The sequence below is a fragment of the Balaenoptera borealis genome (genome assembly GCF_965194805.1).
Source record: "Balaenoptera borealis genome assembly, chromosome: 2".
Lineage (NCBI taxonomy): Eukaryota > Metazoa > Chordata > Mammalia > Artiodactyla > Balaenopteridae > Balaenoptera > Balaenoptera borealis.
This window is the reverse complement of record NC_138867.1, coordinates 43,784,003-43,796,701: the sequence shown is the minus strand read 5'-3', so window position 1 is coordinate 43,796,701 and position 12,699 is coordinate 43,784,003. Positions and strand designations below refer to the sequence as shown.

Genomic DNA, 12,699 nt, shown 5'->3' with positions numbered 1-12,699 from the left:
CAGCATCTTTTATTTTTCCTAGAATCTGGATACAATAACTCTAGCAGGGGAGTGTTCAATACTATTTAGGCTTCACATTTTAGGTTAACTACTTGAATATTGTAAATGTGAATGCACTTTCCCATAACTGGGAAACTAAAATTTGACGTAACTCATTTACTCAATACTTACGTAACCATACAAAATTTTACATGCAACATGAGCTTTCATATTATAGAATTTGACCTTCTTACAAACTAGCTTACATAACGGTTACTTTGCTTATCTGTCCTAACCTGTGAAGTGTTGTACCAACGCTTTTCTATGATGTACTTAAACAGGTGAATTCTCCTTACATAAGGGTAAGAAACCTGAAGCTTCAACCCAGAAATATAAAATTCTTTTGTTTCAGCAGACTTAATACCAGAAACAGATTATGGGTAACTCTTACCTAAGTAGTAAGTACTATAGGAAGTTACAGTGTTGACCAAAAGAAAACACAGGCTTCTCATTAAACTTTTTTAATGGGTCTCAAATTCTGTGACAGATTTTTGGTCAAGTTGTAACAAATAAAAAGTACTGATTTTAAAAACTAATAACTTAAAACTGCCACACACAAAACAAATGGTCCACAACACATTCTCCTTTCCTTCTGAAGGTTTTACGATGCATTGTTATCATTAACCAGTCTTTTGCTATTAAACTTAAATGGCCAATTGAGACAAACAGTTCTGAGACCGTTCTTCCACCACTGATTAAGACTGGGGTGGCAGGTATTGGGGATAATATTCATTTAGCCTTCTGAGCTTTCTGAGCAGAGTTGGTGACCTTGCCAGCTCCAGCTGCTGTCTTGTCCACTGCTTTGATGACACCCACAGCAACCGTCTGTCTCATGTCACGAACAGCAAAGCGGCCCAGAGGAGGATAGTCAGAGAAGCTCTCAACACACATGGGTTTGCCAGGAACCATATCAACGATGGCAGCATCACCAGATTTCAAGAATTTGGGGTCATCTTCCAGCTTTTTCCCAGAACGACGATCAATCTTCTCCTTCAGCTCAGCAAACTTGCAGGCAATGTGAGCTGTGTGACAATCCAGCACAGGTGCAGAGCCGGCACTGATTTGGCCTGGATGGTTCAAGATAATCACCTGAGCTGTGAAGCCGGCTGCTTCCATCGGTGGGTCATTTTTGCTGTCACCAGCCACATTGCCACGACGAACATCTTTGACAGACATGTTCTTCACATTGAAGCCCACATTGTACCCAGGAAGGGCTTCACTCAAAGCTTCATGGTGCATTCCAACAGACTTCACTTCAGTTGTCATGTTGACTGGAGCAAAGGTGACCACCATGCCAGGTTTGAGAACACCAGTCTCCACTCGACCCACAGGGACAGTGCCAATACCACCAATTTTGTAGACGTCCTGTAGGGCCAAACGCAAGGGCTTGTCAGTTGGGCGAGTTGGTGGCAGGATGCAATCCAGAGCTTCAAGCAGTGTGGTTCCACTGGCACTGCCATCTTTACGGGTGACTTTCCATCCCTTGAACCACGGCATGTTAGCACTTGGCTCCAGCATGTTGTCACCATTCCAGCCAGAAATTGGCACAAATGCTACTGTGTCGAGGTTGTAGCCAATTTTCTTAATGTAGGCGCTGACTTCCTTTACAATATCCTCGTATCTCTTCTGGCTGTAGGGTGGCTCGGTGGAATCCATTTTGTTAACTCCAACAATTAGTTGTTTCACACCCAGAGTGTAGGCCAGAAGGGCATGCTCATAGGTCTGCCCATTCTTGGAAATACCTGCTTCAAATTCACCAACAACAGCAGCAACAATCAGGACAGCACAGTCAGCCTGGCATGTGCCTGTAATCATGTTTTTGATGAAGTCTCTGTGTCCTGGGGCATCAATGATGGTCACATAGTACTTGCTGGTCTCGAATTTCCATAGGGAGAGATCAGTGGTGATACCACGCTCGCGTTCAGCTGTCAGTTTGTCCAAGACCCAGGCATACTTGAAGGAGCCCTTCCCCATCTCGGCAGCCTCCTTCTCGAACTTTTCAATGGTTCTCTTGGTGATCCCACCACATTTGTAGATCAGATGGCCAGTAGTGGTGGACTTCCCCGAATCTACGTGTCCAATGACAACGATGTTGATGTGGGTCTTCTCCTTTCCCATTTTTGCTTAGGTTTAGTGGTGGTTTTCACGACACCTGTGTCTTGGCGGCAAACCCGTTGCGAAAAAGCTGTCAATAATTTTGACTGCTCAGGTTTTCCATCTGTGACATGGTCAGCAATGTGTCATGCTTTTATTTTTGTTTTTTCAGAGTTTAATATCTGAAAAGTAAAAAAGGCTTCTCTACAGTGGTGAGGATTTAATCTCCTGGGGAAGCACTACAAAGTTTAAAAATTTGGGATTCCTGGGGTTCCCTTTCCTTTTGCCAGTGACCTGAACTCCTTCTCTCATTTCACCAGCTCCACATTTAATCATTCTGTACTTCAATGGCAAATTGCCCATTTGTTTAATGTCTACTATCTACGAGGCATTGCACATTATTTTCCTTCTCAAAGCAACCAACCCTATGAGGCACATCTAATCATCCCATTTTTATGACCAAGGAGACAAACTTAGGAAGGTGATCCCTTCAATATGACCCAACTTGTGAGTGGCAAAGGATGGGAAGGCACCAGGTCTAAGTGATCGCTGAGAGCGTGATCCACGCCACCTGGGATTCTGCTGCTGCCTGCTGCCCTTTGACCTGCTCACTCGTCCCACCGTGTACCTTCACCTGAATCTGTAATACTTCACCTGGAATGCTGTTCCCACCGTGATCCTCCCCTCCCCCTGATTTAGACCTCACCTCCAGCATTTCCTCCATGGCTGACTTTACCCAACTGTGGGGCACGGCTATTGGCAGATTAATACACAGAGATACGAACAAATGCTTTCCAGAATTCACTCAGAGATATAATCATCTTGTTTGTGGGGTATTTTTGTCTCCTAAGCTAGAACTTCTGTTTCTTGAGGCTGAAATGCTATTTTCTATTTCTTGGGCACCTCCACCTCACCCTCCCCACAATCTATTTTGGTCCTCTACACACAGGACATCCTCAACAGATGCCACTGACTGACCGGAGAAGTAAAATACTGGAAATTTCAAAAAGTCTTGCTTGTGAAGGGGAAGTACACCATTCCTCCCCTGCTTTTTAAAGAAATATTTTCTGAAGAATACTGTATTTTCCCTTGTGATATTTTCCCTTGTGATTTCCCTGAGGAACTAAACAGGAGCTGTCAGAACTGCTGGTGGAGAGATTTATTTGCACTCAGTGCTCTGTTCTGTCTGTCTGTTGTGCTTTATGAATTTTAAAGGAAAGGAAAGGAAACCTTTAGGTCAGGAATTCACCTGTTGAAAGGCTTTATGCTAGAGCCTACAGGAAGGAGAGGCCTTGTGGCTTCATCAAGAGTCAGAACACTGCTCGTGTGTTTTGCCTGACCACTGACTTTCTTAGAAGGGGACTTTGGCAGGGTTGTTTACTCTCATTCTATGCCTCAATATTTAAATCTCGAAATGAAGAGAGCTCCTTCTTGTCTAAGGACATGGGGTGCAGGGCAAAGGGAGTCTGCTACTCAAAGATACAGCCAGCTTAATGTGATTGGAGGGGCCCTGGAGAGACTTCCCAGCCCCCAAGTATCTCCCGTTGGCTTGCTCCAGGACAGATAAAGAAGCCTCACGTTTACCTCATCTTCATTTAGGCAGTGAGGGCCTGGTTCAAATACAAATATGTTATCTAGGAAAATGTGATACTGTTTTGCTTTTATTCCATGATGCACATTTCACCCACATTTTAATGTTTCTGAATCGAGATGCATTTCTACAATCACTGTGACTCTGTAATGTAGTAGTGCTTCTTTATTCCCCCTGAATTAAGTTCATTGCTATTAAATATATAAGAACCTCTAGAAAACTTGAGACACCTGGGACCCACAGGAACAGGTGCCAATTCAGGAGGTCTGGAAAGTGATGAGGAATTTGCATTTGCAACAAGCGCCCCAGGTGATTCTGAGCAGGGAGCCCTGCTTCAAGAGTCCCCAGTCATTTCCTTAGTTCAAAGAATCTGATCTTTATGGATCTTCGTAGTCAGTTTGTAAGGTGTGTCCTATGGAGGCTGCTTGGGTCCTCAGTCACTGGGTGTGCAATTCAGAACCAGGCACTGGGGAGAGACCTGCCCTTTAAGCATGGCAATCATGGGTCCTGCATTTTCTCAGTTCTGCTACGCTCTGCCATTTTTCCCTGAAATGCTCATATTTTGACATCTAAACTCCATCTCCCAGATGCCTTTCACTTTCAAACATTTCACAGATACTTTCATAAATTAGGTTAGTTTCTGCCCTTGAGAAATTCACACTCCAGTGAGTGGGTCTTGCAAACTGACCTGAGCAGGATTACTGGTGCTAAAATGGGAGCCATCCAGGAATTGTTAAATCAAGGGTCAGCTACTCTCCTCTACAACTGTTACCTGATTATGATCAAAGCAAGCCACCGGCAAAATTCTGCTGCACCTACAGACACTTATTAATAAGAAGTTTATACAACCTCGCATGCAAGGTTCTCTCAAAACAATTGCCAGTATTCCAGAGGCAGGATCCTGTCACCAGTATAGCCAGCATGAGGCAACTAGAATCCTCCAAAGTTCATGGCTGGACCCAAACCCAAGTAAAGTCTTACCTCAGGCATCATTCTAAGGGTACAGGTTATAATTCTAGCTGAATGTGTATATCCTATTCATGCAAGAGTGGAAGGTTTCTGAACTATTTTAACTTATGCACTTATCTTGAATATCTTTATATTCATCAAGGAGATCCCATTTCTAACTTTCATCATGTTAATCAAATGCCACAAATTTCACCAATAAAAAAAAAATTCTGACACAAACTATGCTAATTGGCAAAGTACCCATATTGATGAAGATGTGAATAACAGAAGTTCTTTGCCTCTGGATTATACATTCTTGATTAGAGTCCAGAAACATTTGGTTAGAATCTAAACTAGGTGGCACACACATAAGACAGCACTGTATATTCAGAAGTATTTAATAACAGATCTCTTAAGACTGCATCAGACTCACACACACATTGTGGTACAAAGCAACAATGCCTCTGGGAGAAGTATGTAACGGAGCTCTGAGGACACAAACAAGAGAGTGACTAATTCTATCTGGCAGATGGGAAGTGAGGGGGTAAGGACAGAATATCCTCACAGCAGAGATGGCTGAAGCTGAGTTTGTTTAAATGGGTAGGAATGTATCAATCAGGCAGATTCAGGGTACACCCAGCAAAGGGAAACAGCGCAGGCCTAGCACAGAGTCTTGAGAACTTACACACCTCACATTGGGCACCTGATGGGGAAGATGGGCTAGAACTGTAGCCAGGAACTAGACAACAAAGAACCTTCTAGATCCTGCTCCAGGGTTTGCTCTTTACCTAGTGGGCAGCCAGAAGTGAGACAGCAATCTCTTATCTACTCCAACTTTGTTTTGTTTTTTTGTTGTTTTTTTAAATTTTTGGCTGCACCGCACGGCATGTGGGATCTTAGTTCCCCGACCAGGGATAGAACCCACACCCCTGCATTGGAAGGCAGAGTCTTAACCACTGGACTGCAGGGGAAGTTCCCTTACCTACTCCACCTTTGGTTCAGAACATAGAATCAACCTGGTTGGTTGAGACCAGCATAGATCCAACATGGGTCAGGCTTCTTCCCAAGCCTTTCTAACAGAAGTCCCAGAGCCCTGAATATCTACTCCATCCATACTGGTTTTTTCCATAAAAATCCAAGTAGAAACACCAGGGTCCCTAGAGTCATTTAGTGGTTGGTTGAAAGGGTGACTTGAACAAGTTTCTTTATCTCTCTGACCCTCAGTGTCCTCATCTGTAAAATGGGGGTAATTATACCAACTTCTAAGGATTGTTATGAAGATCAAGACAGAGGCTGATAGAGGGGAGATGCTCAACTAATTTTATTTTTAGTGTCTATGTCTTTTAAATCTTTATCATTATTTTTCCTTGTTTATGAATTCTTAGAAGGAATAAGATCTATATTATACAAGTAGTATTTTATCTCACTATAACTGGAGATTAACATTCACTGACCTTGTGCCATAAATCTTACTCTAAACCATTTAAAACCTAGAAGTTTAGTCCTAAGGCTCCTGACCCTACTAAATTCCATAAACCTCTCTTATCTGTCTATTGGTCTTATCAGGGTGAGGCTCTCTTGTTGCTTCCAGAGAAAACAACAAGAAATATTTTCTATTTCTAGTCCCAGATGCAACAAGAAGATCACAAATACCAGCTCTCAAGCTCTTTTTCCTTCCTGTTTTTGTGTCTATTCATATATATGACAGCTCTAAGCTTTGAGAATCATGATGGCCAGTGAGCTGTCAGGGCTGCCTTCCACTATCTTAACAAGGTTTAACCTCAATGCCCTTGACAATTTTTCCTGCAGGAGGAGCATCTCTTTTTCTAAGGACACCTCATTAGCCCTAACAGGACTTTCAAAAGAAGGCCAGAAATTTCCCCCACCCACAGTCTCATCATTGCTTACAGCCTCTCCCTTCAAAAAGACAAACTTGGATTATTGAAACAGGGCTATGTCCTTTTCTCTTACTGATCTGATTCTGAGCAGGCTTTTAAAGAGCCACTTTTCTGCTTTCCTTAAAGAGATTAACACTTTAATCCAGGGCAGCAAGCTGCAACCACCAGTATTTTGAATCAAATTTAAATTCTTGGGGCTTTTGCTGCTCCTCAATTTGCCATTGGCTCTCCTGAGCCCTCCCAATTCTGGTACAGCCCTGCATCACACAGTTACCCACCTGCCCTTGAAGGCATCTGGTCAACCCCCATCCCAAGCTCTAGTCATTATAACCGTTGCCACATTACAGGCACCTTTCCCCATTAACTAGTTAGTTGTCAAGGCCAGGAATGTTCCTCCCTTAATGGAAGTTTTGTTGTGGGGTGAGATGATGAGGGGAAGAGCAAGATTCTCTGACTCTAGGCCTGAATTAGGAGCCCTCGGGTAGGGAAACCAGTGACTGGGGCCCGAGTAACGCTGGTGTGTGGAATGTCACTGACTGAGCAAAATGATGACAGATTGCTTCCATCACCTTCCCCAGAGGCAGTGCTTGCCCTGGTGAAAACTGTAACAAAGACAGCCTTTGTCACAGCCAGTGTTCAGAGATAGGAGAAGGAAGAGGGACCATGGCACAGGGCTCTGGGAAAAACAGAAATGTGCTTCACCACTCCCTGCACCCTTGAAATTAAGAGGACATTGTTTTGTTTTCTGGTATTTATGACAAACATAAACCCCAGGGCATTTGCCAATAAGGCCCAAGTTTAAAATCCCAGCTTCCAAGAGGAGAAATTAGAAAAGAATCCTCCCATCAATTGCTCTTCCACCAAGACAGTAACCTGGACTGTCCTTATTAGAAATGTCTCATTACTGACAATAATAGTAATAATCACAATATTAAGTAATGACTAAAGAATAAGTACCAGCAGACTCCTTGCTCATAGTGGCTCCTGGTGATAACTGTCTCTGATAATCAAAGCTTAGAATCCACATTTCGTGATGGACTGCTCCAGAGACGCTGCTTCACCCCCAGCGTTGTAACAATCCACAGTCAAGCGTCTTGAGCTTGATTCTTTTGCAGCTTGGGACAGACAGAACAGATTTGTGGCTCTTTCTGTCTTTTTTGAAAATTAATACCATCATAGAGGTTGTGTGATATCACCACACAACTATCAGAATGACTAAAATGAAAAATAGTGACTACGGACTTCCCTGGTGGTGGAGTGGTAAAGAATCCGCCTGCCAATGCAGGGGACACGGGTTTGAGCCCTGGTCTGGGAAGATCCCACATGCCGCGGAGCAACAAAGCCCGCGAGCCACAACTACTGAGCCAGTGTGCCACGACTACTGCAGCCCGCACGTCTAGAGCCTGTGCTCTGCAACAAGAGAAGTCATCGCAATGAGAAGCCCGCGCACCACACAAAGGGCAGCCCCCACTTGCCGCAACTAAAGAAAGCTCACGCGCAGCAACAAAGACCCAATGCAGCCAAAAATAAATAAATAAATTTATTAAAAATAAATAAATAAACACCAAGGTGTCTAGTGGTTACGGCTCAGCGCTCTCACTGCTGAGGGCCTGGGAACTAAGATCTCGCAAGCCGTGTGACAAACCAAAATCACACACACACACACAAAATTGACTTCTTGGATGATGATTGCTATATGACTCATACATACATACATCATTGGTTCGCTGTGAAAAGCTCAGCTACATTTTTCTAAGACCTTCAAATGAAATTTTTTTAAAAAATTGTCTAAACTCCAACTTTGAGTCTTTGCTCATACTTCTCCTCCCATCCAGAACACTTTCCTCAGCCTTTCTCCCCATGAATCTCTATCTATGGCTTAAGTCCCAAGTAAAACGCTACCTCCATAAATCCATCTCAAAATTTCTGAGTCAGAATGTATTTCCTCCTTCTCCGTATTCTTAAACCTACCTCTATTTTCGTTGTTGTCCTCCCACTTAGGTACACAAGTAACTCTCAGAAGGAACGTTTGTACATGCCTAATAGTTTAGAAACATGATGGTTGTTTCCATCTTCCAAGTATGCTTTTCCTTCTGATTGCCCATTGTTTGCTTCTTATTCTTGATGTTCAAATCTTAGCTTAGATGGCACCTCCTCAGAAAGGCCATCTCTGGCCACCCAATCTAAAGTCAATATCCAGTCACCTTCTTGCCCTCTTTAAGTTATCAGTATGGCATTTTTTTGTTTCTTTGTTTGTTAGTTTATTTATTGTGGTAAAATATACATAATATAAAATTTACCATTTCAACCATTTAAAAAAAATTTTATTTATTTTATTTTTGGCTGCGTAGGGACTTCATTGCTGCACTCGGGCTTTCTCTAGTTGTGACGAGCAGGGGCTACTCTTTGTTGCGGTGCGCGGGCTTCTCATGGCGGTGGCTTCTCTTGCTGCAGAGCACAGGCTCTAGGCATACGGGCTTCAGTAGTTGTGGCACATGGGCTCAGAGTTGTGGCACATGGGCTTAGTTGCTCCACAGTATGTGGTATCTTCCCAGACCAGGGCTCTAACCCATGTCCCCTGCATTAGCAGGCGGATTCTTAACCACTGCACCCCCAGGGAAGCCCTCAACTATTTTTAAGTATACAATTCAGTGGCATTAGGCACATTCACAGTGTTGCACAGGGATCACCACTATCCATTTCCAAGATTTTTTCATCTTCCCAAACAGAATTGCTGTACTCATTAAACAGGAACTCCCCATTACCCCTCTCCCCTGCCCCTGGTAACCTCTATTACGCACTCTGTCTCTACAAATTTGCCTACTCTAGGTCACCTCATATAAAGTGGGATCATACAATATTTGTTCTTTTGTGTTTGGCTTATTTCACTTAGCATAATGTTTTTAAGGTTCATCCACGTTGTAGCATGTGTCAGAACTTCATTCCTTTTTAAGACTGAATAATATTCCATTGTATGTGTATACCACATTTATCCATTCATGCATCAAAAGACACTGTGTTGTTTCCACCTTTTGCCTATTGTGAATAATGCTGCTATGAAGATGGGTGCATATATATCTGTTTAAATCTCTGCTTTTAATTCTTTGGGGGTTTATACCTAGAAGTGAAATCGCTGGATCACATGGTAATTTTATGTTTAACTTTTTGAGAAACCACCATACTGTCAGCCTGGCATATTTAAAATGCATTTGTTTGTCTGCTCCACTGGAATGAAACCTTCATGAAAGCAGGGACCACATCTGTCTTTTCCCCCCCTGCATCCCCAGCACCTAAAACAATTCTGGCACACAACGGACACTCAGAAGTTTTTGTGAAGTGAATGAATGAAGTAGGTCCTCAGCAATGGTTAGTGTTCTTTCTCCTTTATACTCTATTCCTCTTAAATCAATCGCAAACTACCTGAGGGCAGGGCTAGGTCTCATCATCTGTGTAACCTCAGCACTTAACACATGAAAGACACCCAATAAATACTTGTAGAGCTGAAGTATCAATAAATCCCCATTATTTGCTTACAGTTTGGTTTTCTCAGTTGAGTTCTCTAGATTCAGGCTGATGATTATGGATTAGGAAGAATGGAAGGCTTTTCCCTGACTTTTTAGGGAGCAAAGGAAAAGGCCCACTGAGGCCCACATGCTAGTGCCTCCTAGGCACCTCTGCCTCACTTTTTCTCTCATCCTTTTCCCTTTGATTTCTGGATTCTAGCACTTGCCAGAGCCAGGGCTAAAGGAAGCAGGATCAACTGAAAAATCCATTAAATTACATCATCTGCCTCTGAGAATTGAGGCGTGCAAAATACAAGTTCTGATATCCCAAGACTTCCTAAAATTTCAAGTAACGTTCTTTGGAATAAAAATTTTAATGACTTTCAAGTAGTTCTGAGCCTGGTAATTCTGATTATATATGCCATATACAGGTAAATAATATATTTTACCACTCTGTATTATATATAATAAATTACACACACACTGCATATTGCACTTTATGTATAATAATGGGTCACTAAATGGGGATGGCAAAACCCAAGTAAAAATGCCCCTGGTACCTGGAACCATTTCCATGGATTTTCTCCCCAAATCCTGTCAGCCTCCTTTACCATTAGGAACACTCTTTGTTTCAGCCAGCAGTTTTCGAAACAAAGGAGGATAAGAGAAACCTCCTAGAATGCCAATAGCAGTAGGCTCCAAAAGCCTGCCAGACTACAGCTATTTTCCCAGTGGCTCCACCAACCCTCCCCGCTCTCTCCTGCCCCCTGTATCGGAGCCACTGGCCTTCACCCAGCTCCTGCCTCCATAGTCTGCTGCCTGCGTGATTCCCAGACAGGCAGCCTCAGGTCAACCTTCGATTATAGATCCTCAATCAACCCCTCCATTTCTGCATCTCCCCACATTAAACAATTTCTTAAGGCTTTATCACTGCCTGGGCTCTGCCTCAGGTGAAGGCCATTCTAGTGGGGCCGTGATTCTTGGGGGGCTTTGCTCACTTGAGGAGCACTAAGTCTTGGGTGTGAGGAGGGTGAGTAATATTATTGTCTATCCAAAGGAAATGCTGGATTCAGAAACTTGGCTAACATTTAGAGAATAGGGAGTTTTATAAAACTCCAGCCATGCGTTAAAGCCACACCCAAAATCTGTCTCCAAATCCCTAGTTTCCAATGTGCTCTTTTTTCTTTAAAAAAATAGTTTAAGGATAAAGAAGATGTGGCACATATATACAATGGTATATTACTCAGCCATAAAAAGAAACGAAATTGAGTTTTTTGTAGTGATGTGGATGGACTTAGAGTCTGTCATACAGAGTGAAGTAAGTCAGAAAGAGAAAACAAATACCGTATGCCAACACATATATATGGAATCTAAAAAAAAAAAAAAAAGGTTCTGAAGAACCTAAGGGCAGGACAGCAATAAAGACGCAGGCATAGAGAGTGGACTTGAGGACACAGGGATGGGGAAGGGTAAGCTGGGACAAAGTGAGAGAGTGGCATGGACATATATACACTACCAAATGTAAAATAGATAGCTAGTGGGAAGCAGCCACATAGCACAGGGAGATCAGCTCGGTGCTTTGTGACCACCTAGAGGGGTAGGATAGGGAGGATGGGAGGGAGACGCAAGAGGGAGGAGATTTGGGAATATATGTATACATATAGCTGATTCACTTTGTTATACAGCAGAAACTAACACACCATTGTAAAGCAATTATACTCCAATAAAGATGTTTTAAAAAAAAAATAGTTTGCAGGGAATTCCCTGGTGGCCCAGTGGTTAGGGCTTGGGGGCTTTCACTGCCAGGGCCCAGGTTCGATCCCTGGTTGGGGAACTGAGATCCTGCAAGCCAGTGGCGCAGCCAAAAAAATAAAAAATAGTGTGCATTTTTTCCCAATCATGTGTCATCTTTATTACCTCCTGCTGGAGCAGGCAGATGAGGGAAGAGGGAAGTGGACCACGTCTCAGCTGACAGACGAGTGGGAAGGAAGTGAGCAGAGTGAGAAGGTCAAGGTCAAGAGGAGCAGAAGGCAGAGGTGGAAACCAGGTGGGAGGTTGGTCCCAGGTGAACTTCATCTGCCATCTCTCCTCCCCTGTCAGTCCTAAACACCCCCTCCCCTTTCTGGTGCTGCTGCCAGTTACTGGTTACTAAGTGTCCCGGAGCAAAGGCTATCTAATAGGAACAGGACAGAAGGGTGGTCAGAACTCCCCTGTCAGGCCAGGCTGCTCCCTGCCCCCAGGCCACATGTAGGTTCTGGTCTAATTATAAGGACAGAAATGCCTGCCAGGATGTCCCAAAGGAAGGGCTAAAACAAAGACTGTCCTCAGGCTCTCTCACTGGCTAGAGCCTAGCAAGTACTCAGGCCCAGAGGAGAGATACAAAGGGCTTCAGAGTGCCTGGGGCACCCTGGGTACCCGGTTCATATGTGTCAAATGAATGCATTGAGAGAGACATCCATATTGGGTTGGCCAAAAAGTTCGTTCCGGCTTTTCCATAGCATTGTAAGAGCGGAAAAACCCAAACGAAATTTTTGGCTAACCCAATACATACATACATGTGTACATACATACATACACACACACATAGATACAGAGATGATGGATGGATAATAGGACGTTTCCATAG

The 12,699-nt window shown here is 43.4% G+C and overlaps 1 protein-coding gene and 1 pseudogene across 5 annotated transcripts in view; both read right to left on the bottom strand.

Annotated features, from left to right (window-relative positions):
• The window catches only part of SNX18 (sorting nexin 18), a 96,673-nt gene that overhangs the window by 20,927 nt on the left and 63,047 nt on the right, over positions 1–12,699 (bottom strand). The gene's annotated exons all lie outside the window — the stretch shown is intronic.
• On the bottom strand, positions 485–2,209 carry LOC309624319 (elongation factor 1-alpha 1 pseudogene; annotated as a pseudogene). Its single transcript has one exon. The product of its transcript is annotated as an elongation factor 1-alpha 1 pseudogene (transcript).